At 40.6% G+C, this 23,277-nt stretch overlaps 1 long non-coding RNA gene across 1 annotated transcript; it reads right to left on the bottom strand.

The window, feature by feature from the left end:
- Positions 1-317: 317 nt before the first annotated feature.
- On the bottom strand, positions 318-21,534 carry LOC115614051. Its single transcript, XR_003993612.1, has 3 exons — positions 21,520-21,534; positions 17,273-17,274; positions 318-968 (listed from the first exon to the last, which is right to left on the bottom strand). It is a non-coding gene; the product is annotated as an uncharacterized LOC115614051 (long non-coding RNA).
- Positions 21,535-23,277: the final 1,743 nt, after the last annotated feature.

Genomic DNA, 23,277 nt, shown 5'->3' with positions numbered 1-23,277 from the left:
TGCTAAAAGCTGCTGACACCTTTATCTGTAATACTGAGGGAAAAGAAAAATTCATTATTGCAAAGACCAAATAATTGAGTAAAGCCAGGTTGCAGGTTGTTTTTTAATTCACTCATGGCAGTTATTTGTCACCAACACAGACTTTGGGAGAGTAAATGACATGGGTGCAGAGTCCTAATGGGAGCATCCCCAACAAACAGTTTCCTCTTGTTTCTGTGGTTGTTGTGGGATGTTTTGTGTGTGTGGTTTTGATTTTGGTTTGGTTGGGATTTTGTATGTTTGGTTGTTGGGGGTTTGTTTTTTTGACATATTTCCTTTTTGCCCCTTACTGTGTCAGGGAAGGGAAAAGTCTTTAGGTTTGTTTTCCTCTGGAGTAGTGTTTTCAAATTCAGAAGCTTCCTTGATTTCTAGAAGCCTTTTGCAGAGGTGATGGAAAGGCTCTGCTTGTTTGCCTGCCTCTGCTGTGCTGCAGCCTCTTGCTGCTGCTCCTACTCCCTGCCTGTCCAACCTGGCACTCTGTGTCTGTCTCCCAGGCTCTTGTTCCAAAGAGGTATGCCCTCAAACTCCCAGGGCACAGGGGATGTCCTGTGTTCTCTGTTTTTCACATGAATCAAGGAATAGCAACAAGCAGCTGTCTTCTCTGATACTCAAGAGTGTATTTCAGGAGATAGCTGTGAACAGGCGAGCAATCCCAGGTACTACTTGTGGCAAAGTGCCATTAGGGATTCAAGGCTTGGGCTATGATGAGATCAAAATACGCATCCTGCAACACCAACAAAGATTGGTTTCATGAAAGCTGTTGCTTTAACTTATTTTGCATGGGATGTAGATGAGTGGCCTGTGTGATCAAAGCATATTGCATTGTAAATAGGCTCACAGAGAGACTGAGCAATGCCAAGTGAGAGGAGCTCAGAGCCAGGACCTAATCCTAACCCACAGCAGGACTGTGCAGGGCATGATGCAGGCAGCTTTTCATCTTCTGGTCTTCAATCGTGAGCTTTGAGAGCCTGTAGGCAGTTTAGCTCTCTTATATTTTTGCTTGAGGGCAGAGGCAGCGGAGATGTAACTGCATACCTCTCAAGATATAGAAATCTCATGTGGTGCCATATACACCTCCGGAGCAGAAGGACTGCTTTGATTTGGCTGTACCTGAAGTGCTCTTGTGGGCTATAGTAATGCAAGTCAACTCTAGCCTCAGTTAACAAACAAAACTTACTCATCCTGAGGATGTCCAGAAAGGAATATATTACAGTCACAGAGGCCATTGATTCAGGAAACTCTAAAACCATCTCTTCCCAGCGTCTGACAGATTTAGGAGAGTTCAGATGGCGGATGTTCAGAAGCACAGGTGGTCAGTGCGTACACAGGACAAGAATCATTAGGCGGATAGATTCTTTAAAGTTATTGCCAACGTTTTCTAGAATACTTTTCTTGGACAAATGACTCCTACAAGCTGAGACAATCTTTATTTAAAAGCTACTAAATCTTCCTATTGCTGTGAACCGGATCTCAAAAATGCTGAAGATTCTGTTTTTCAGTAATCTGGTTCTTGGGAGCCTTCTGACTACATTAAAGGTGTGAATAACTTACTCAGCCAGGAAATTAATTGATCCTTATGGGTCCCTTCCAGCTCGAGATATTCTATGATTCTATATTAAGCAAGAATGGTTTGGGAGCCTTGCCAGTAAATGACTTGGAGGAGATCTTGCATTTAAATTCTCCAAAATGGTGTTTAAGCTCTTTATTTGTTTCCCCGATATCTCCCGGGTTGGGTATCAAGCTGTGTTAGTTAAACCTTTATCACTTCGGCGAAAATTAAGTCTTTCAAGGGGACAACTTTAAAGATCCCTGCATTTCAAGGGTGCTTTTAACAGGTATAACTTTGCTGAAATGCTCCTTAGCACAATTGCAACACAGTTAATCTGCCACCGTTCAGAACTGGCTTCCAAGCTGAATAATGGAAATTACCTTAACCTCTGTGTATGTTCCCAGCTAACTAAAGATGGTGATTGCAACAGCAGGGAAACCAATAGCTCTGTGCTACCTGAAAATTAGGTTTATCTTGTACCAGCTGTGAGTTCCTAAAGTATCTCTGAAACAGCATTTTCAGTTATTAAATCCAGTTCCTGATTTTGTGAGCAACTGCATAACAGAATTGTAGAGAAATAATCTGGAAGGACATCAGAGAGGTCGTGTAATTCATCCATCAGCCCCAAGGCAGGATCAACTATATATTAATCCTGACAAATATTTATTCAATGTGTTCTGAAAGATCTCCAATGGTAGAGAGATGCTCAGCTAATCCATTCTGTCTCCTCATCTCTGCCATTAGAAAGGTTTTATTGAAGTTTACCCTGAATTGTTCTTCTTGTAATTAGTCAAGGAAACTGAGTAACTTGTCTTGTATGTCCCAGGTATGGGAAAAAGATTCTATTCTACTCTGTCTCTGAAGACTTTGAGGTACCCCCTTGAGTTGTCTTCTTTTTAGGGTACACAACCCTTAATGTTTTTAATCTTCCTTCACATTATGCTTTGCAGATCTATGATTGGCCTCATTGCATTCCTTTTACTCTCTCCAGTCAGTCTATACCTCTAGATGTAGAATATGTTTTTCTAGTGCCTAAAATAGCATCCATCACCTGCTTTTGACTCCATAAGAGTGTTTGAAATATGTTTGCTATCAAGCTTAAAATAAACAAGTGCTGTGACTTAAATACTACTTCCTCTAACTGGGAGATTGGTCTTCCACAGTAACAGAAGTCCTGGATAAAATTAAACCTAATACTAAATATTAGTTTGGAAATGAATGTGCATTTGGAAATGAAATTGGGGTTCTAACCCAGGCTTTAGCAATATCCAATCTTAGTACTTTGCTACAGTGATTCGGACCCAAACAGCTCCAATGACATTTCCCTACCCCCTTCACCTGTTTGCTCTTCTGTCAATACCAAGTGTTTCAGTTGTGATGGCTGTTTGTGTGTGTGCTTCAATTCTTTGTAATAAGTTCTAGAGCTCACAGCCAGTGTGCAAGCACTTTTCTTCTTGTGGAAGATACTCATTCAGACACACTCTGTGGTACGACAGCTTATTTCCTGAGAAATTACATTTGTTGCTGATTTTTGCCTCATGAAACTTCCAGAGTCTTTTTTTTTTTCTCCTCCTGCAATTAAAGCCTGCATCTTAGTTTCTGCCTTTTGTTTCCTTTGAACTCATCAGGGGAAGAATATAATCAGATAATATTTGAAGTTACAATCTTGGCTAAGAGAAAACATAAAAATGTGAGGTAGTCATCACCTTAGATTAGCATTTCAAAGCTGATAAGTAGACAGGCCGAATAATCTGCACTCATTTCTGAACAACAATTTAGGATCTTGGGGAATCAGATACTGCACTAAGCAGCTTTGAGGAATATAAGACTCAGTTAATCAAGGTGGGAGAATAAAGCTGCAACAGCAGAAGCTGGAGTGATTTACCAGTCACTCACAGCCAAGGAATGCATATATTCTTCATCCTACTAGAAAATTAGGGGCGTGCAGAGATAGAAATGGCCATGGAGGTAAAAATTTGGGATTAAAGGAGACCATTTGATCCCTTAAAGCCAGTCCAGAAGGCTCCACAAACCTCTGGCTCTCCCCCAATAAGCCTCACCACATGCCTGGTGTGGGCACAGTAACAAACTCCATACCTTCAGCACAAAAGTGGAGAAAATTGTGATGTGCCAGAGGGAAACCAGGAGGTGGGAAGTTCCTCCTGATATCTTGAACTACTGAATTAGCAGCAAATTTCTTAGCTAAAAAAAGTCCAGCTGGTGCTAAGGAACGGGTTGCTTTCCCAACTGCAAAGTCTCCCCTAGGCTGTCCAGGGAGGATAATTCCTTCTATGAGCAGTCCATTTAACTCCTGAGTGTGTGAGTGAGATGGACTAGGCGAGCTCCTGACAGAGGCTCTGGGGGGTTTGTCTCCCAAAAAATGCTTAACAGTTGGGGCTTAAGGGGAGCGAATACCTTTTTGAAAGGTTTTTATGGAAATTGCTTCTGTAACAGGGCCAGAGATAAACCTTTCTGTGCTGCGGCTGCAGAAAGAATTGACCATGTGAGTTATAGCTGAAGGAAATTTACTTTGTTACCTAAGCCGTGGTCATTTTCTCAGCAACTTTGTTCTTCAGGATGCATGCCAGGGGCCTTCTCATAGAAAAGGTTTTCCCTTGCAGGCACAGCTTCATCTTGGCAAATCCCTCCTGTTGTGGGCCTGTTGCGAAGGAGGGACAGTGGGGTTTAATTAAATGGGTTACAAAGATGTGTGTTGCACCAAAGCAGACAAGGGAGAGGCAATTTGGAGGGTAACTTTGGGCTTAAAGTCTTGTGTTTATTACCCCTCCTTTGAACATGTGCACAGACATGAAGGTGCTGAAGTCAATAAAGTTTTGGCTAAGTTTTGTAGCAGTGAAACTTCCAGAATTGCTTCATCTTTATGCAAGCTGGCTTTCTGAAGCGTTGGCACTCTGTGACATTCTGCGTGCTGTGCTATATTCAGCAGGGTTTTTTTCATGTTGAAGTGGAGCTACAATAATTTCTGAGGTCTGTGGCTTGTTTCAATTATTTACTCTGCAAAAAGATTTTTATAAATCCTCCTTTTCCCTTTCATACTATTAACTTTCTTGTCAAACTTTTATTTAAACCACAAAGATGGATCTTTTCTTTATAGTTCTGGAAAGTTAGATTTACTTCTTTGACATGTGATTGAAAGCTAATCTGTCTTCTTTTTATTGGCTTTTGGTAAAGCGTGTATTTCTTTGTTTCCCTTTTTCATTCTGTATTGTCTTGTGAAAATATGTAACTGTACTTCAGGCTGTAAAAAATTATCCTCCTACAGGAAAGAAAGAAATGACAGCCCTTAATCCAATCCAGAGAAGGTTTATGTCTTTAATTAGCATCTTGGATTGTATTCCTGTATGACTCAGAGTGAATTAAGAGCGATAATAAAGGTCCTGTGATCACCTCTGACCTTGCAGAGAAGAATGCTAAAGCCAGAAAGCTTTTTTGGCTCAACATCAGTGACAACTACTTGAATTTGTCTTTCTCTGGAGCTAACTTTTTGCCATAAAAAGCATGTAGAGTGCTCCCACTGCAGTTAACTTGCTTGGCCAAGGGCATGGTTTGGCTTGTGGGCTGTAACTCCAAAGACTGGTATTGTTGGATTCCACTTTATAATTAGCCCTTTCAGGGCTCTAATCCTGAAGAGTATGTTTTTAACCCCCCTGCAAGAGTTATTTACTGTTGTTTTTTAATGCACTTGAGGACATAATATGGCTTTTGTGTTATGCCACAGTTTTTAAGCTAATATTATTTATAGAGGTTGTTAATGTTTTGCCTTACTCAAGCAGATGATCTTGTGATCATAGAATGGTTTGGGTTGGAAAGTACCTTAAGATCATCTAGTTCCAACCCCTCTGCTGTGGGCAGGGATGCTTCACACTAGACCATGTCACCCAAGGCTCTGTCCAGCCTGGCCTTGAACACTGCCAGGGATGGAGCATTTACCACTTCTTTGGGCAACCTGTTCCAGTGCCTCACCACCCTCATGGTAAAGAACTTCTTCCCTATATCTAACTTGAACTTTCCCTGTTTAAGTTTAAACCTATTACCCCTTGATCATCTATAGTATTATGTTAGGCAGAGAAAATTTTGCCCCATATATATGTCATTCTACTTGGCTTCTAAAGAGCTGAAGGAGCATTGTATGAGGGTTGTATCCAGGAATATCGATCCTGGGACTGATTTTGATAGAGGGTACTGACTCACAGCAGGGACCCAAAATTGATCTGTGCTTCCTGATGTGGGAAGCATCTCTGGTGTCTCTAGCAAGCTCCTGACCCTCTACAGCAGGGCCAGCACTTCAAAGACATGTTGCCAGACTTAATGTATTGCTATTTGCAATGTGTTTGTGGAGTTGCAGGTAGGGAGCACCAATAAAATCCGCACGCTTTCTACCTGCAGTAGTTAAATTTAGGAAGGCGTTTTACTACATTTTCTATTCAATGGCTTTCATTACATCAGAGTATAAATAAGTACTATAGTCACTTTTTGCTTGTCTTCAGGGTGAAATACCGTTTCACTGGCATGTAACGGGAGGTTCAGGTGCCTGATAGAGCAGTGCAGTGTATAGCTAATATTTACTGCTGCTCTAGTGCTGAATGTGTGGAATTGCATTAAAAACAACAGGATTGTAAACAAAGGAGACCAAATGCTGCTAAAATTAGCAGCTGTTCAACCTGCCAGTTAGTGATAGAGAAATCTTCAAAAGATCTGTGTTTGGCAGGGTTTTGAATGTGGTTGTAGAGTTCTGTACTTCCTATTTTTGGGTTGAAAACATATGGGTGCATAATTTCACTGATGTTCCTGTTCATTCTTTATGTGTATTTTGTTCTGGTGTTCCTGAGGTTTAATAATGTGGTCCTGATATCCATTAAATGTGTGCTGTTTTTTATATGGGCTTTTAAAAATAGTTGTAAATTGCAAAGTAATAATGTTTATTTAGCACTTTATTTATGAAATCATAATGTATTTTGGTACCTTTGTTAGTGCTGTTTACTTGCAAAACTGTATTTTAGTCACCTGTTGCACAAACAGCCGACCAACAAATCTCAACCAAATCTTGACCAAAAAACCCCTAAAGCCCCTGTTTAAACCAGGCATATTGATGTGGAAGGCATCTAAGTACTACAGTAACCTTCACCCTGAAATCAAATGGCTGGATAACATAACCTTCAGGAGCTGAAAAACGTTTCAGAGCACAGATGCGCATTTCTGAATGAAAAGTTGGGTTCAGAAAGCACTTATGACAAAGTTCAGCATCCAAGGTGAATTCATGAATGTTGAGGCAATCGTGGGGTAAGTGGAAATTTCAGCCTTGTGAAATGGAAGGCTAAGGAAATAAAGCAAAGAGGGAAACTGGTCTGAAATGGATGACAGAAGAACATAAATATTAAACAATAAAAAGGAGTGCATGTGGATTAAAGCTACAAAGGGAATTCAGTATTTTACTGATTTAAAAGCCCAACAAAAAGAATTATATTCTGCACTCCTTATCTAGCTGTGGAATAGCAGTGACCATCCACATACTTTAGTAGGCTAAGTGTTAATTTGTGCTCTGCCTTCACTCAGGTTACCACCAAAAATGAAAATGCCTATGGAAAAGATACCCTGATTAAAAACCTGGTCCTCCCTCAGAATGATGCCCAAAATCACTTGGTGATGCATTGGGAGCATGCTAAGGGCAAAAATATCTGTATTTGTTGTGATGTAAGGATACGCATTTGTGTGTTAATGAATATATTATACGGGTCACACCCAAAAGTTGATGTGGTTTAGTACTAATGGGCTTTGGAGAAAGGTTGAAGTGATGTGGGCAGTGATTTGAGGACATGAGTTCATTCCTGTTTTCCTTAAGGCCACTAGTGTGATATGAGCTTTGCTGCTGCTGAGCTGCACACCTGCCTATTTTCTTGTGTCTGTCTGTCTTGCTGGCACTGCTTGATGCCTCTGGGTAAAGGAGCACAAAGTTAGTAAAATATTTGGTGTTATTTGTCAGAATGGATCATTTGGGTTATTTTAATTAATTTATGGCCTGGGATTCAACAATGCCAAGTGCTACATAAAGACACAACCCTAAATATAAGAAAAAGCAACAGGTAGGTATCGATTTGGGACAGGAAAGCTAAAACCCAGTGCAATAATAGGAGTGATGATGAAACTTCAGCATCCTAAACATCACCTTCTCTACACAGAAGAGTTTTTTTTATGGAAGGAAGTCCAATTAAAGTTGGTACTTTGGAATCTATTAATTAGATGTTGGTGGATGGGTTCATGGGACAAAGATGACCTGAGGACTGACTAAAGCATTGCATGTTAGGGACTGACCATCAAAGGCCTTGAAAATTGCCTCCATTGGCAGGTGCTGTTTCAGAAGAGGGTTTTCTTCAGCTTAGGTTTATCTGCTTTTAAAAGAGGGGGAACTCGTTTCTTGATGGCACGTGTTAATTGAGCAATGTGTGTGTGGGCAAACTGTAAATCCTTGAGTTCAACAAGGAAAGGCTTTGCTGTAATTCTCATGAATTAGGGGGGATAATGCCTACTGATTACTGAGGCTCAGTGACAGTTATATTGATAGGTGAAAACAATTTTTTACTGACTAACCTCTGTCCTTCTGTATAGTGGTGTATTGCACTGAAGTCAGATCACCAGCGCGTTGACTAATATAACTTGGAATTGCCTTGGCTTTCTGACGCAATGGCTTTGTTTTTGTAGCAAAAATTAATACATATATAAAAAAAAGGCTGACTCGGAAGAGTAAATAAAGAAAATGAATGCAGCCAGATATAGCAAGTCTTTGATCATAGATTACAAAGATTATTTCAGTGCATATAAATGTAAAGAATAATGATGTCTTTGAAGAGTTTGTAACGCAAAAGTCTGTGTACATCACAAAATACAAAGAATAGAGAGGGGTAAAGTGTTGAGAAAGGGAAAGATAAGACTTCGTGCATCATTAATGAAAGATGAGTAATAGACAAATGAAAAATTTCACTGCATAGAATGACGACTTTGATTCTTTCTTTTACTGATCTGTTTGCATAACACAGTACAAGGATTTAACGAGGACAAAAGCACAAAACTCCTGTATGTGTGTCACAAAGCGTAAGGAAGTGGTGGCAACTGTTTCCAATGCAAAAAGGAGCCAAGAAAAACCTATTAAATTGTGATTCATATAAAGTGAACCATGAACCAGAGCTGAAATCAGATTGTGCTACAGGAAAGCGAGTAAAGCAAGTGGCCGTGGTGGGCTCTGCTGTGGGGCTGTTTTCCCAGTGGGAAGGGCAAAGGGGAGGCCGGTTTAGTGTGTTTGCTGGCATGTGCTGCCTGGGGATTGTGAGATCCAGGTATCTGCCAGGAGGATGTCTGCTGGCAGAAGGTGTGTTGGAGAGGGGGAGCTCGTGTTCCTTGTTTCTAGGAAAACCCTGATCTGCAGCACTGTGTGATGCCTCAGGGCTGCTGCCAGACGCAGGGCTCATCTGGTAATGCTCCAAGAGCAGCCTTTTCCGAATTCCCACAGTTCTGCGTTCCCTGCCAGAAAGTTTCTAGACATAGTTATCTATGCTGATTTTTCTGCTTCCTTTAGGACTGTCAAAAGTAACACATACAAAAGCAGAAGGCCTGCCACTTGCTTTTATTATTCAGTATATTCCCAACCCACTGTTTCAGTTGTCTTACATGTTACTACGTTGCAGAGATCGTGCCCAGATGATTATTTAGCAGTGGTTGTGGGCTCCTCTACCCTATATGATGTGCTACCTTTAGGAATATATTTACTTTTCAGTTGTTTCACAGCAAGTATTTTCCTGTCTCTTTGGGCAGCTTTGTAAAAGATGATTTGATGAATTTTGCTGCCTGTTTATTGCCACCTCTAATCTCTTCTCTGAGGAGCTTTACTGCTTCTGTTTGAGCCAGGCAATGGGGGAAGGAAGTCTCTCTTTTAATCTGTAGACTATGAATCATTGGTGGAATCAATAGAATTTAATCCAAAACTTCTGCTGAAGGTTTTAAGGAGTCTATAAAACACATACAGAATGCAAAAAAAGGCACCAAGACCCCTCTGGCTGCCTGAGATATGAAGTGGGCTAAGTTGCCAGCTCCATCCGAGACAGTAGCTGCTCCAAGCCAATGCTGAGTAGAGGCTAAGTTGAATTCTGGTCCACTTCTCCAGCTCGCACAAGACCAGAGAGCGCTCCATCAGGATCAAGTAACATGGGGGTCTGTGTAAGTAGCTTTGCACCAATTAATCTCTCATTTCCTTATAGCAAAGGAGAAGGTGAGGAAGGGAATGGTTGGTTGTGCACAGGGTATTCTGGTCTGGTGGATGCCTGTATGGACTGAAAGCATCATTGTTAGGGTGTAGTTACCTCACAGTGTAGGCTAGGATCAGGCGTCTGACTGCTCTACATTCTCTTAGGAGATACTGTATTTGGTTGTAGCTTTGAGTAATCATCAGAGGGCTCAAATTTCCAGAATATGGAGCTCGCAGCGTAACAAATGAGTAGCCTTAATAACTACTTTCTGCTTTTAATATCTAGCACCTGGAAGTGTAAGTCCATAGGAATGTGAGCTATTCTATATAGCTGTTAGGAGATTTAGGAATACATATGGCTAAGCTGTAGGCACTGAATTAAAGGAGTTGTGAAATGCCATCTGCCTGCTTGTATTGTGTATTGTAAACCGGCAAGCAGCTTGTAGTTGGCTTTGCTGAGGTTTTTATCTCATTGTTTGTGAGTCTTTTTTCTTCTTCAATAGTTTTATTTTTTTAACTCCATCTCCAAGCTTTGCTCTGAGCATTGCTCTTGGTTGTATCTAAAAGCAAGCATTAAAGGTGTGTGGACAAGATACTGCCTTCTATTCCTTCCATTGTACTTTAAGGTACATGTTTTGAAATTGTTTTTTAAATACAATCTGTGACAAAAGTTTTGCTGTGAAACATGAATGAAAATCAGAATCTTTTGTACAGAAACTTTTTCTAAGTTGCATAAAAATCATACAACTGTGCTGCACTGCATCAGCACATATGTTTTGTGAATTAAAAAGTATACTTTGTGCGATGATCTCCCATCTGCTGCTACCTCTGATAAATTGAATGCTGGCTCCTGAATACTGAAGCACTGAGATGCTTTACTGTGGCATGTCCTTGACAAGTAGATCTTGTAGGCTGACCCTCTTGTGGATGACTGCTGGTGAAATATGGAAATGACAGGAGGTTTGGGGAAGTTAAATAAGGGAAAGGAAACATGGTTTATTTGTAGATTTAAAAAACTCAAGCCTACAAACCCTCCCACTTTTCCTGTTAGCCTATTAATAATGTCTCTCCTGTATTAATTCATTTTAATGTGAATTTTTTAGCAGCCTGATAGGTAAATGATCAAATTGCCATTGAATCACTGCAGAGATACCGCATACAACTGAGGGTAGTCTGCTCCCCACTGGTTTTATGGGTGCCTGGTCCAGCTCCTGGCACTGGGCTAAGAGGAGGCAAGCATGAACTGACAAATCACTGGAGAGGAGGCTGGAACTAGTCCCATTTCTGGGGAAACACTGTGATGTTGGTGTATAACCCAGCCCATGGGAGACATCTTGGTGCTGGCAGGAGCTGGCTCCGTCCTGTCGGGTTTGTGAATCCATAGAAGCAGTTTGGGATAAGTTGTGCACAGAGGTGAGTCATATTCATTTGGAGACAAAGCCTTGCTTCAGTTTCCTATTTCTGTCATAAGGAGTGATTCCAAGTACAGGAGAAAACATAATGTAATTTAAAAAGCCAATAATCTAAAAATTATTTTCTTGAATATACAGCTTCATTTTTATTTTTAACTCATCCTTCCTCCTTAAAATTGCTAGATGTTTGATTCCCTTAGCCTAATCCCAATTTGCAGAAGCCCCGTTGCTGCCTTCATTTTAAGGCAATTTTGTCTCGGGAAATCTAGAAGAATTCCACAAGACTTCTACAGAAGTCAAACATGACTCTCATTTTGGAACGTTAAATAGCTTCTGCTTTGGGTTTTGTTTTGGCCAAAGTAATGAAATACACAATTTGAAGTATTTTGGTGATGGCAGAGGAGCAGCTCCAGTACTTCTCTCATTGGGATGCAGAGTGTTCTGGGGAGATTGGTGCTCCTGTTCTGGGCAATGCTTCAGCCAAGAACAGCGACTGTCTTAAAACGTTTCTGATCTATGATGGCAGAGAAAATCCACTGATATTCTTCACTTCTAAAAGCTGAGTGGTTCACTCCTACAAACATATTTATGGCTTGAAAATGACAGTGCCCAGGACACAGCTGGATTGAGCCTATGATTTCATTGTGTCTCTCTTTCCTTGCTTCTCCATTGTCATGCACTTTTGCAGTCATTTAATACCTTGTAGGCTGATTGTAAAGTGATTGCAAAATAGAACAAGCAGGTGGTTCAGATGGTACTTTGTGCTCATTTTAAACTCTTTTCTTGTAGCTGCAAATGAACAAAGTACAAAGCAGAGCTGAATCAGGGCCCCAATCATGTATTTTATTGGAAGAGTTTATTTTTAATGTGTATCTGAAGAAAAATATTTGTGTATTATAGTAGCACTGAAAATCCCTATGGTGCAATGAACAGCAGAGTCACTAATTCAGGAAGGTTCAGAGTATTTAAGACATTCCCATTATTGTTCTGTAGCATTTTTTTCGCTCTTTAAAATGCCACCCAGAAGTGCATCCATGGGGTCCATGCTGACCTCCAAATCTGGGCAAACATGAATGAAATGTAATGCCAGTGAAAAAGAACATGAGAAAAGTAATTTTCCTCTCAAATATTCCTCTTGATGTGCACAAAAAAGGTGAATTAGTGCCTCGAGATGTATATATATCAAGATGTATATGTATATCATCATAAACACATGGATTGTTTTCTTGCTGCCTGGAGATGGTGTTTTGAAATCTGTAAATGAAAATAGCTTAAGGCAAAGCCATACAGTGGGGTTGGTTGTGGGTTTTGGGGTGTTTTTTTAATGTGTGTGGTGTTTGTTTATTTGGGGTTTTTTTAAGTAATTATAATTGGCAGGATTAACCAGGGAATAAAAAGGTTCCTTTTAAACTTTCAACTCGTATTAAGTGGAAATCATCAAAGTAAGGAAATCCCTATGAACAAGTGTTGTCCTGTCTATGTCAATATCTCCAAATGTGTTATTGTCTATAGCTATTTGACTAGAAACGTATACAGAAGCAGTGGAGTGCTGGATACACAAAATTACTTTGCCTTCAGCAGCCCTAACATCAGTAAACAGAAAATAGCCATTTGGGAAGTACAGATAAGGTGAAAATACTGAACATCTGTGGTAAATCGGTACCAATGGAACTGAAACACTAGAAAAGCTCTACAATACCTTTCCTGAAATTATGATGGTAGCTTAGGGCAAGCATATAGCTTAAGGGAAATTAATCTAAGATTTTAATCCTCAGCAGCCACCAATTAAACCATGAGTTTCATGTGCTTTAAAGGAGTAACTTTAAGAAAGAAATCTTCCTAATAGACTTATCTTACCATGTGATAAAGTGTGCAGAGGAGACAAAGGCTGTAACTCAAACAGCATGGGAGCGGGGATTATTACCTTTCAAAACATTTAGGCTATCTGTACTGTAGAGTTCCTGTTGATGCAGCTCTCTGGTGCAGGTACGGTGTATGCTACCAAATGTTACCTGTTTATCACATCTTTCATGGCTTTGTCCATGCAGTTTGAAAAGATGACAAATTTTCTTTTCATACAGTTATAACTACATCAGTGGTCTTGTCAATACAGCGTGTTAGCTGTGCTTATGGGTATCTGGTTTTTCTCCATGAGGCAGGAGAGGATGCAACTGCCTTGTAGAGCTCGGTAGTGAAGGCTAAGCCTTATGTACCGCTGGCATATGGTGTTGGGGTCAACTACAATAAGCATATCTGATGGGCTGTATATCTTACAGAAGATACCTACACAGTATTTGTGTTCTTCCAGCGAAGCTAGGCAACCGAGCAGTACCTAAACTCAAAAGCTTGTGACAGGTAGCCAGTCTTTGTATGCGAATATGCCTGGTATGGTTTTTGGATGCCCAGAAACGCTGCTGAAGGTGAGGTGTGAAACATTTCACTGGGCTTGGCGAGAATTTCAAATAGGACTTAAAAAAAATAAAGAAGTCCTATTAGAAGGCAGTGCTTCTTTCTAATAGAAACCACATGGATAATTCACCATGACTGCTTCAGTCTGGTGTAAACTGGTGGCAATCTGCAGAGGTGAGTACATTGGTGTGCAGACCGGGAGCTGGAAAGGGACAATTATTTTAACTAAAAGGGTTTAGCAATACTCTTGACTTGGGGATACCATTAGTATTACCTTTTACCATCCGAACAGGTCTTGTTTCACTGATTTCACCATTCCCTTTTCTTCCAGCCATTAACATAAGTGAACTATGTTTTAGAGAAGCAACTGGGAGAACTGGATGCAAATGCTAAAATGTTCTGTTACATGTTGGTTTTCAAATGATGGAGCATCTGCAACAGGCCTTTAAAAAAAACGATTAAAAAAAAAAAAGGAGAAAACCCCTCTGATAATCTTACTGCAAAATGGATATTTCATCTCTATAGAGAATAAAAGTGTCATTGATCTCCATGATAAATTATATCAACAGACCTTGTTTTTTTCATTATAAGGATGGCCTTGCCTCTATTGTAAATCAAAAGCAACCAGGGATTTGTAGCTCTTACAAGATCTTCAGGGGGTGGAAAAAATTACTCTGAAGCTGCAGCCCATTTTGGAGGTAAGGGCAGAGCTCCTCGGTAGCATCAGGCTTACACTGGGATAGATTTCACTCCTTGTTGGATGGATGCTGTGTACTCCTGCTTTCAAAAGTATGAGATGAAAGGACAAGCAACATAGGAGAGTTTGGTCTCTGGCCAGGAGGGGTGGTAGGGATGTGATGGTTCTTTCTTAATCAGAAGAATTTCTAGAAACATTCTCCAGCCAAAGTTTGTGTGCCAGTTATGTCCTGTTGAGTGACTCCTCTGTTTATCCATAAATACTTTGGTAGCACTTAAAGCTGGATAATACAAAGCATTTCTCACTTTGCTCCTTTTAGACTTTGAATTAAAACTGAACAGTAGTATTTTATTTCTTTTTATAAATGAAGAAAAGAAAAAGCACATAAAGTCTTAAGAATTAAATGGTTTTGAATTGTAGCAAACTTCAGAGCACAACCCTCTTTGCGGGAACCCAAAACTGATGCTAGAGGGACCATGGAGATCACACTTTGAACTGGAGCCCTAATTGGAAAACCAGCCTGTGTGTGTTAAATAATGTTAACTATCTTACTTACCGTTTCCAATTGGTTATTTCTGATTTCAACCAAAAAGTGTTTTGCTTGTCCTGTTTCTTAAATGGAGAAACTAAAGCAAAGAGAGCCCATCCTAGAGGCAGATAGTGGTTAGAGCTGGGAGGGGTTACAGACCAGTGAGTCCTCCGGCTGCCACCGGGCACTGGTTTAGTGGATACTTTAGGCCTGGATTGGAAACTCTTGTGTAAAGAATGGTAAGGAGAAAACAATCTCGAAACAATTTGCATCATTGGGAAGAAGCTTCTGTTCTCAAAAAATACTGGCACGAGAGTAAAACCTTCAACAATTTCAACCAGAACAGAAATTTCTACTGAGTGCGAGCCTCACAACTATGGAGGCAGCAACAGAGACAAAAGAGACTGAGGTTTTTCCTTTAATTCCATTCCTGGGATGCAGGGCATCTTTCATACAAACAGATAAACCTGTGTCCTGGTCTCAAGTAGTGTGATGTTGTTTGGTGTATGGTGGAGTCCTTCATACTGTGCACCATCCAGCCACAGTCTTGTTAGATGTTTTTAGAGTTAAGTCCCAGTAGATAAGTGAGGTTTAAGTAAGGGAAGAGTTTGCACTGGCCAATCTTCTGTACCTGCCACTGGTCACATCTGGTCCCTTTGAGATGGATAAGGTTTAAGCTAGTGTCAAGCTAGCAGGTAGCAGGTTAGGTAGTAGCTTCCTATTAGGAGATTAGACATGAATTAGACCTGCTTGAGGGGACACCAGTGCCTGTCTGTTTCCCCTGCAGTTTTTCCCAAAGGCACAAAAAAATGCAACTCCCAAATTATTTGGTTTGAAATGTTTTACTTTGCTTCAAGTTCAAATGAACTTTTTTTTTTTTTTAAAGTTTGGGTTGGTTTTTTTGTTTGTTTATTTGTGGGTTTTCCATGAAGACAAATTCACTCTGATGCTGAACTAACTTACTCATGAGACCAACTTTTTGCATCCCTCACATGCCTCCTGTTAAGGATTTCCCATTTCTGTGATATAAGATGGTCCTACAGACATCAGTCCTCATCCATTCCATTCTGAATAAGGCAGAATCTTAGAGCTGAAATTCCTGCTCATGTAATTAAAGGTATATCATTATGCACAGGCACAAGGGGGTAAACGAAGGTCGCACAGTCAATCTTGATTCTGGCATTTCCAACTTCTAACTGTTTGAGAGAATGCGATTGCTGCTACTTTGTCCATTGTATCCTCTTACCCAAGTTAGAGGACAAGTTTGAACTCTCTAATAAACACTGAGATGGTAGCATTTCGTAGGGAAATTGTGTGGTAACTTTGCAACGTAATACTCTTTCAAAAGAAACCTTTGCTTCTTGAGAGTTCAGTTCCAGCTACCAGACACCCCACAGGCAACACATATGCCCTTTCTTTACAAATCTTGGCTTTTAAGCTGTCCTGGCTAGTTGTTTGGTTCAGTTATCTAAAATCCTCACATCAGGAATGCTTATTGCTTGTGCCATTACTGTTTCACTGGGAAGTAATGTTTTTCAGTATTCTTCAAAGCTACCAAAAATACTTCTGTGTAGTTTTAGTAAGAGGGGAGCAAAGATGCAGTGAACCTTGATTTGTGCAACTTCAAATCAGGAACCTACAACATGCTTCAGTTAAAGGGGAAAGATATGTCCCAAGATAGATGTCGTGGTTTGAGCCCAGCCGGTAACTCAGAACCACGCAGCTGCGCGCTCACTCCCCCCACTTCTTCCTCCCCCCGCTCCCGGAGGGATGGGGAGGAGAATCAGAAGAATGTAACTCCCGCGGGTTGAGATAAGAGCAGTCCCACAACTAAGGTATAATACAAACCACTACTGCTACCACCAATAGTAATAATGATTAGTGAAATAACAAGAGGAGAGGATACAATTGCTTACCACCCGCCGACCGATACCCAGCCCGACCCGAGCAGTGATCTGGCCTTCCGGGTAACTCCCCCCGGTTTATATACTGGGCATGACGTGCTGTGGTATGGAATACCCCTTTGGCTCGTTTGGGTCAGGTGTCCTGTCTCTGCTTCCTCCCGGCTTCCCTCCTCCCTGGCAAAGCATGAGATTGAGAAAGTCCTTGGTTGGAATAAACATTACTTAGGAGCAGCTGAAAACATCAGTGTTATCAGCGTTGTTCCCAGGCTGAAAGTTAAAAAACACAGCACTGCACCAGCTACTAAGAAGGAGAAAAATGACTGCTACAGCTGAACCCAGGACAATAGACCAGAAAGCATGGAGAGCTTTCTAAACAATTCAGGTGGTTATACTGTACCCAGTATTGCCATAATATTACTAATATTGCTTCATAGTCTGCACAAGCACTGTCCCTAGAAAATAAATGGGGTTTTGCACACTGCTTCATTGTCGTTAGCAGGAAGGATGCTGTTGGCACTGCAGGAGAACATGGCTGGCTCATACCAGCTCATTGTCTGAGATGCCCTCTGCTAAGTGTGGGGAGTGGGGGCACTGATGTGTCTAAATCACACAGTATCACACCTGCCTAGAGACAAGCTATTCCTGCTTCTATAGGCGTGTCCAGGATTTGTTCATGGATTCAAACCTGAAATGCAGAATGTCTAAAGAGAAACAACCATACTTTATATTCAACAGGCATCTTTATTTCTTTTTCAATATGCTTCCGAGCTGGAAGATTGGGTTATACCAAGAATCTTGGCAAAGACCTCAGAGCAGAAATGGCTCATCGGTTTATAGAGCATGACTGCAGCAAAGGTGTTAAAAGTGCTATGAAAGGCAAATGGCAATGCAGGGCAAAATGCATTCCAGGCATTAACTCTATTTACAAAGAAGACTAAATCACTATTCTTTGAGAGTGACATCATGTATCACAATAAAAAGAATAACAGTCAAACAGGAAGCCTTTTCCTTGGCAGTTGATGATGTAACCTGGGAAACTAAACATGTTGCATTAAAAAGGCCAGAAGAGTTTTCCTTCAGGAGTTGGAGAAGTCTGTCTGTTATTAAGCTGGTTACTGTTACCAAGATGTATATTGTTCATACATAGATCACAAACTTTATATCTTGAATGAGAAGAAGGTAAGCCAGTGCTTCTCTGCTATTCTTATGCTGACAAGATCCTTGGTCCCTTTGGAATGATCCAAGTCCTTTCATCCAGTAGTCAACTCTGTGCAGGGTGACTTCCCTGCTTCCAGTCAAGATGCAGGACTGGGAGCATTGTGTGAATATTTCCTTGTTCAGGAGTGTTGTTGGGAGGTGAACAAATGGGTAGGAAAGACAAAGCTCTTTGAAGTTTCTCTCTGAACCCATTCTGACCATGCATCCTGGGGACGGAGGGGGCTGGCGCATAACATCCTTGTGCCTGGGCACAGAGATGAGTAGCTAGGGCTAGAGCACAGAGGAAATGTCAGGAGGCCAACACTGTTAAAGAGGTTAAAGCACTTTCAGAAAATAATTCTAACATTTCAGTGGTAGTTTGCATTTATGATGACATCATGTAAAAATCTGCTGTGATAGACATTTATTGGCTCATTGCTAATGAATGACTACTTTACAAGGCTTGCGCTTAACTGTTTTATATAGAAGGATTTGTGGTTGTCAAATGGCAACATTTCTTTTGGATTGTTCTTGAAATGCTGGTAGTTTAAACCATTTCTTCGAAAAATGCAGCAAACTAACACAGAGTTTATCTTCTCACTGGGAAAAACACTCCAGTGGCTGTTGAGATATTTATCTGTGTAAGCTAATCAGTCATTGCAGTTTTGGTTGCTAGTTAGGGCAGTTCATAATAATAAACTTTTATTGTTTTCTATCTGTGGGATCATATGCTGGAGTAGCTGTCTTTGAAATACCTGTCACAGGGAGTAACCGTTGCACTTGTGTCAGTTTGTTCAGAGCCTTTTAAGAATACTGGCATAGATTTTTAGAAGCTAATTGAATAGCTGCCTCCAGAGTATAGTGAAATAACTTTATTAGGCAATATAAGTAGTGCCATTGAGTTTGGTTTTTGTCTGTCTTATTAAATCAGTTCAGTTAGCTGTTTGTTTTGAATCCCTATAGTTATTAAACCTCATTCTAGAGCAGATCCAATTTGGTATTGGCAATACTATATAAAGTTTCAAAAGTCTAAAGCAGAGATGCTGTTGGTTGAGCTAAGGTATAATTAGGTTCCTTGTGGGTGAAGGCTGCTGTGCATCAAGCCTGGTTTGCTGTCCTGGACTGACACAGGGAATTTCTATTACGGGTTTTGAGATGCTGGCACAGGGTGCCCAGAGAAGCTGTGGCTGCCCCATCCCTGGCAGTGTTCAAGGCCAGGTTGGACGGGGCTTGGAGCAACCTGGTCCAGTGGAAGGTGTCCCTGCCTGTGGCAGGGGATTGGAACTGGATGAGCTTTAAGGTCCCTTCCAACCCAAACCAGTCTGTGATTCTGTGACACTCCTTGTGAGTGGCTCTGGCACGGTGACCAACACTCATGTCCCATTGATTGCTGGCAGCAGAAGTGGCCACTGAAACTACTGGCAGCTTGCACTGATTGAAGCGGCCAGTAACAGATTTCTGAAATGATCCTGGTGGCCACGAACAGGAAACCCCTCAGAAGAGTGACACATTCCTTTAAATTCAAGACTCATTGCATTTCATCAAGCTAACAGCCAGGAGTCTCTCTGGTGGGTGGCCGTTCACCTCCGAGGTACCTTCTGAGTGCTCTTAAATACAATTTGTAATCAAAATTTGCCAGCTCAAGATGTAGTAGTGCAACAGAGAGCTTTGTTTTGGTTGTTGGACCTGACTGTGCCTTAGCATGGTGTGAGCAGTCTTTGCAGGGTGGTTGTGAGAAATACGGTAAGGACACAGGCTGGAGGATCCAGAGGATCCTTTTGACTTCTGCAGCTTGCATGAATTAAGAGGTTCAGGAGTTTCACATGGAGCAGCTGTTGCTAACCCCTCTACTGCATTGCAGGTAAATTCAGGATGTTTGTGCAGTGGATGTGGGAATGCTGAAGGATTGTTGATGGTTATTGGATATACAGAACATCCTTCTAATGAGGCAGGAAGGCTACTTACGAAGTTTGGGCTAGTAATTTCATTTTTTTAGAGTAACTTCAGGAGTTTAACTCCCATGTTTTTTATGAAAGTACCATAGAGCAGCCTGCATTTCCTTTATTGAATGAAATATTTTTTTCACTTGGAAACTAAATGTAACAAAAATTTAATAATTCATGAATTGAGCTTCAACATCTTTTAAATAATAGATAGACTGTCATGCCAAGTTCAGCTGAAAACTTACAGAGCATACATTTTTGTGTTTTTCTTTGACATTTCGAAGAATTACAGAACTACAAACATTTATTTTGTATTTTTGCTCATGCAATATTTTATTCTTTTCAGGTTGATTTAAGAAATAAAAGCGACAGCTTAAAAAAGGTAACTAGCTTCTGTTTCTGATGGGAAGAGAGAATTGAAGGGAGAGAAGCCCTGGGTACATGTTCATAAATGATTCACTGGACTTTTGGCTGACAGAACAGTTTCATAATAACTTTATTTTTCTTATCAGTGAAATCAAATGTTAAATAGCTCTACTGGAAAGTGCTGTAAGGGTGACTAACAATTACACCTCTGTCACCTCTGCTGTCTTTGTCCTTTTCAAAATAATCAGCCTGGATTTAGTTTATTAGTTATTTCTCTCCTCCTCTCTATAAAATAGAAATGGTTTTCAGAAGATGCAAGCAAGTCACATTTTGTGGTATTTTTGGATGTGAGGAGGATGGGTAGTCTCTTGCTTAAAGCCAAAGGAACCCCAGAGTTGTCCCTGCTGCTGACCTATGTGACTTTGAGCCCTGTTGTGGTACATGGCTGGACATGAAGATCCCAGGGAAGGTGGGGATGGAGCCCATCCTGGTGTGTGGTGGCCCTGTTCCTCTGCCATGTGTTGGAGCTTGGTGCCGTCCATGAGTCTTATTTGCAGGGGCACAGTTGTGGCAGGAAGGCCAGGTTAGCTGCTTGGGGGTTTTAGCACCATTTCTTACGGAGAAGGGCAATGTGTGGCCAAGGTGCCCATGTGCAGTCTGTGCTGAGTGGTGTGCTCTGCTTCTAACCAGCACTGAATCTGCAGGTTGATTTTGGCCAAATGCAGCAAGAGGTGGAGCTTTCAGACAATTTAAATTCCTATAGTTTTCATGAACCTAAATGTCTAGGATTTCTCTGCTCTTTTCCATGTGTACTCTTAGTCAAGCAGAAACCTAAACCACGGGCTCAGCCTATTAGACAACAGATAATCTGCAATTGAAGATGATGCTATAGAGGCTACAGATGTTGTAATCCAGAAGAAAAACCCAAACCAGAGCACAAAACTTGTTGGGTCTTAAAGCATCCAACACAGTATCACACGCCCATGAGGCTTTGCTTGTTCTGTGACTTGTGCACCTACTTTGTAATATCAATTCAGTGGAGGAGCAACTGACTCCAAGGTGATGGATTGCCTCATCTGTCTTGGCCAGACCTTCTGAAAACCTTCATGAATAGGTTGCCTCTTCTCTGTTACTTTGGAAAACTCTTCAAGTGCCAGAAATGGAAAGAATATTTTCCTCCTTTTATTTCCATGAATATGCATCTTTGGTGAGAACAAAACCATGTAATTTTTCATTAGTTGCAGTTAAATGTATCTTATAGGATGTCCTAATGTGAATACTGTTCACTTAGAGGTTTGAAGTTTTTGAAACAAATGGAGTCAAATTGTTCTGTTGTACCAAATGAAGAGTCAGGCAATAGGGGCTTGTCTGGACAGAGGTAGCTGCCATTCTGCAGAGTCATTTATGAAAGACCGTAGATAGCCCTAGTAATAATTGAGTATTATTATTATTTTAGCTTTACTGCTCTGTGTGTAGAACTGAAGAAGCAGAGGAGTAAGAAGTACTTAAGAATCCAGTGCAGATTATTTGAAGTAGCAGTACCTATGCCTTTGTCTCATCCTATTTACAAACTAAGAGCTTGTCTTATTAATCAAATGGGAACAATCAAAAATTTAAGAGAGTCATTACCTTTCAACTAGATATTCCAAGCGTAGAAGGAAAACATTGGCACTTACAGGGTATTAACTGGCAGATATAATTTGAAACTTCACTGTGATAAATGTTCCCACTTGTGAAATTACAGCAAATCGACATTTAATTCCAGCTGTTCAACTCCATGGAAATAGTTTGGTAATCTGGGTGGTTATTGCAATAACTCATCAAGCTGATAACAGTGTTTCTTGTACCATATGTTATCACTTGAGTCTTGAACTGAAACTTTTACAGTTTCATTGAACTAGGTTAATATTAAAATCAGAAGAGCTTGGCTTGTTTTTTCTTTATTTTAGAAACTTGTATTTCTTGGACTCCACAAAAATGTAAAAGGAATAGGATAATTCTGATCAGCTACCTTTTGCACTGAATTAGGCTGATCTCACATGCTTGTTTTTGTAGAGAAAGGACAGAAAAAGTTCATTCCTGATTTGGAACTTATAAATAAAGCTTTTCTCTGCATTGCTTATAGGTGGGAGCCCTGAGAGAAGAGCTGGCTGAGTTACGTTCCCAGCTCCATTACAGGTTGGGCTCTTCGCCCGTGAAGAACCTCACAGTTAGAAGGAAAAAGGCAGAATCTGCCCTGGCTGGGCATTTTTAGCACAGTTTCACCTGAATGTTCAGGTTGTAATCAATAGTTTTGTAGCATGATTATACTTAAGAGCATAATTTCTGGCAAAGATTTTTTGTACAAAAAGCTATTAAAAAATCATTATTAAAAAGCAGGCTCTGCCCCAAAACTTTTCTAGCATAAGTAGTTTAAGATTCAAACTGTTTTGTCTGGCGCAATACCATTTTGTTCTCCTTTGTTATGTTATGTGGAAGCTGGGCCTCTGGGTTCACTTCTGAGCATTTATTTTGAAAAGATATTTTACCAAAAACCGAAGAAAAACCCAAAAGGTTTTCCTCAGTCAATCTTTTATCGAGCACTTTTCCACACAGGATGTTTCCTTTCCTCACGTGAAACATTGCAAGCAACTTAATCCCAAAGGGGGAAAAGTGCTAATATTCAGTGGTGGAAGAAAATAATTTGAATGTGATAGTGCCATGGTAGGAACATTTTGATTAAAAATGCAAGAATATTCAATCATTCTATCTGGCAAACCAGATGTACATGAAAAGCCTATCTTCGTTCTTATCGTTCTGGGTGCTCATATCCAACGGGATGATTGATTGGTGAGATTCCTATTTCTACACCTTTCATTTATCTTCAGTACTTTCATAAATGTTGAATTAAGCAATTTTTATGAAACTTATCATAAACTGGAGTGTTCATTGAAAGTGACTGTGACAAAGTGGATTCCCCTACTCTTGAACTTCAACGG

This window comes from Strigops habroptila, chromosome 11 (genome assembly GCF_004027225.2).
Source record: "Strigops habroptila isolate Jane chromosome 11, bStrHab1.2.pri, whole genome shotgun sequence".
NCBI lineage: Eukaryota > Metazoa > Chordata > Aves > Psittaciformes > Psittacidae > Strigops > Strigops habroptila.
This window is presented reverse-complemented; position numbering and strand designations above follow the sequence as displayed.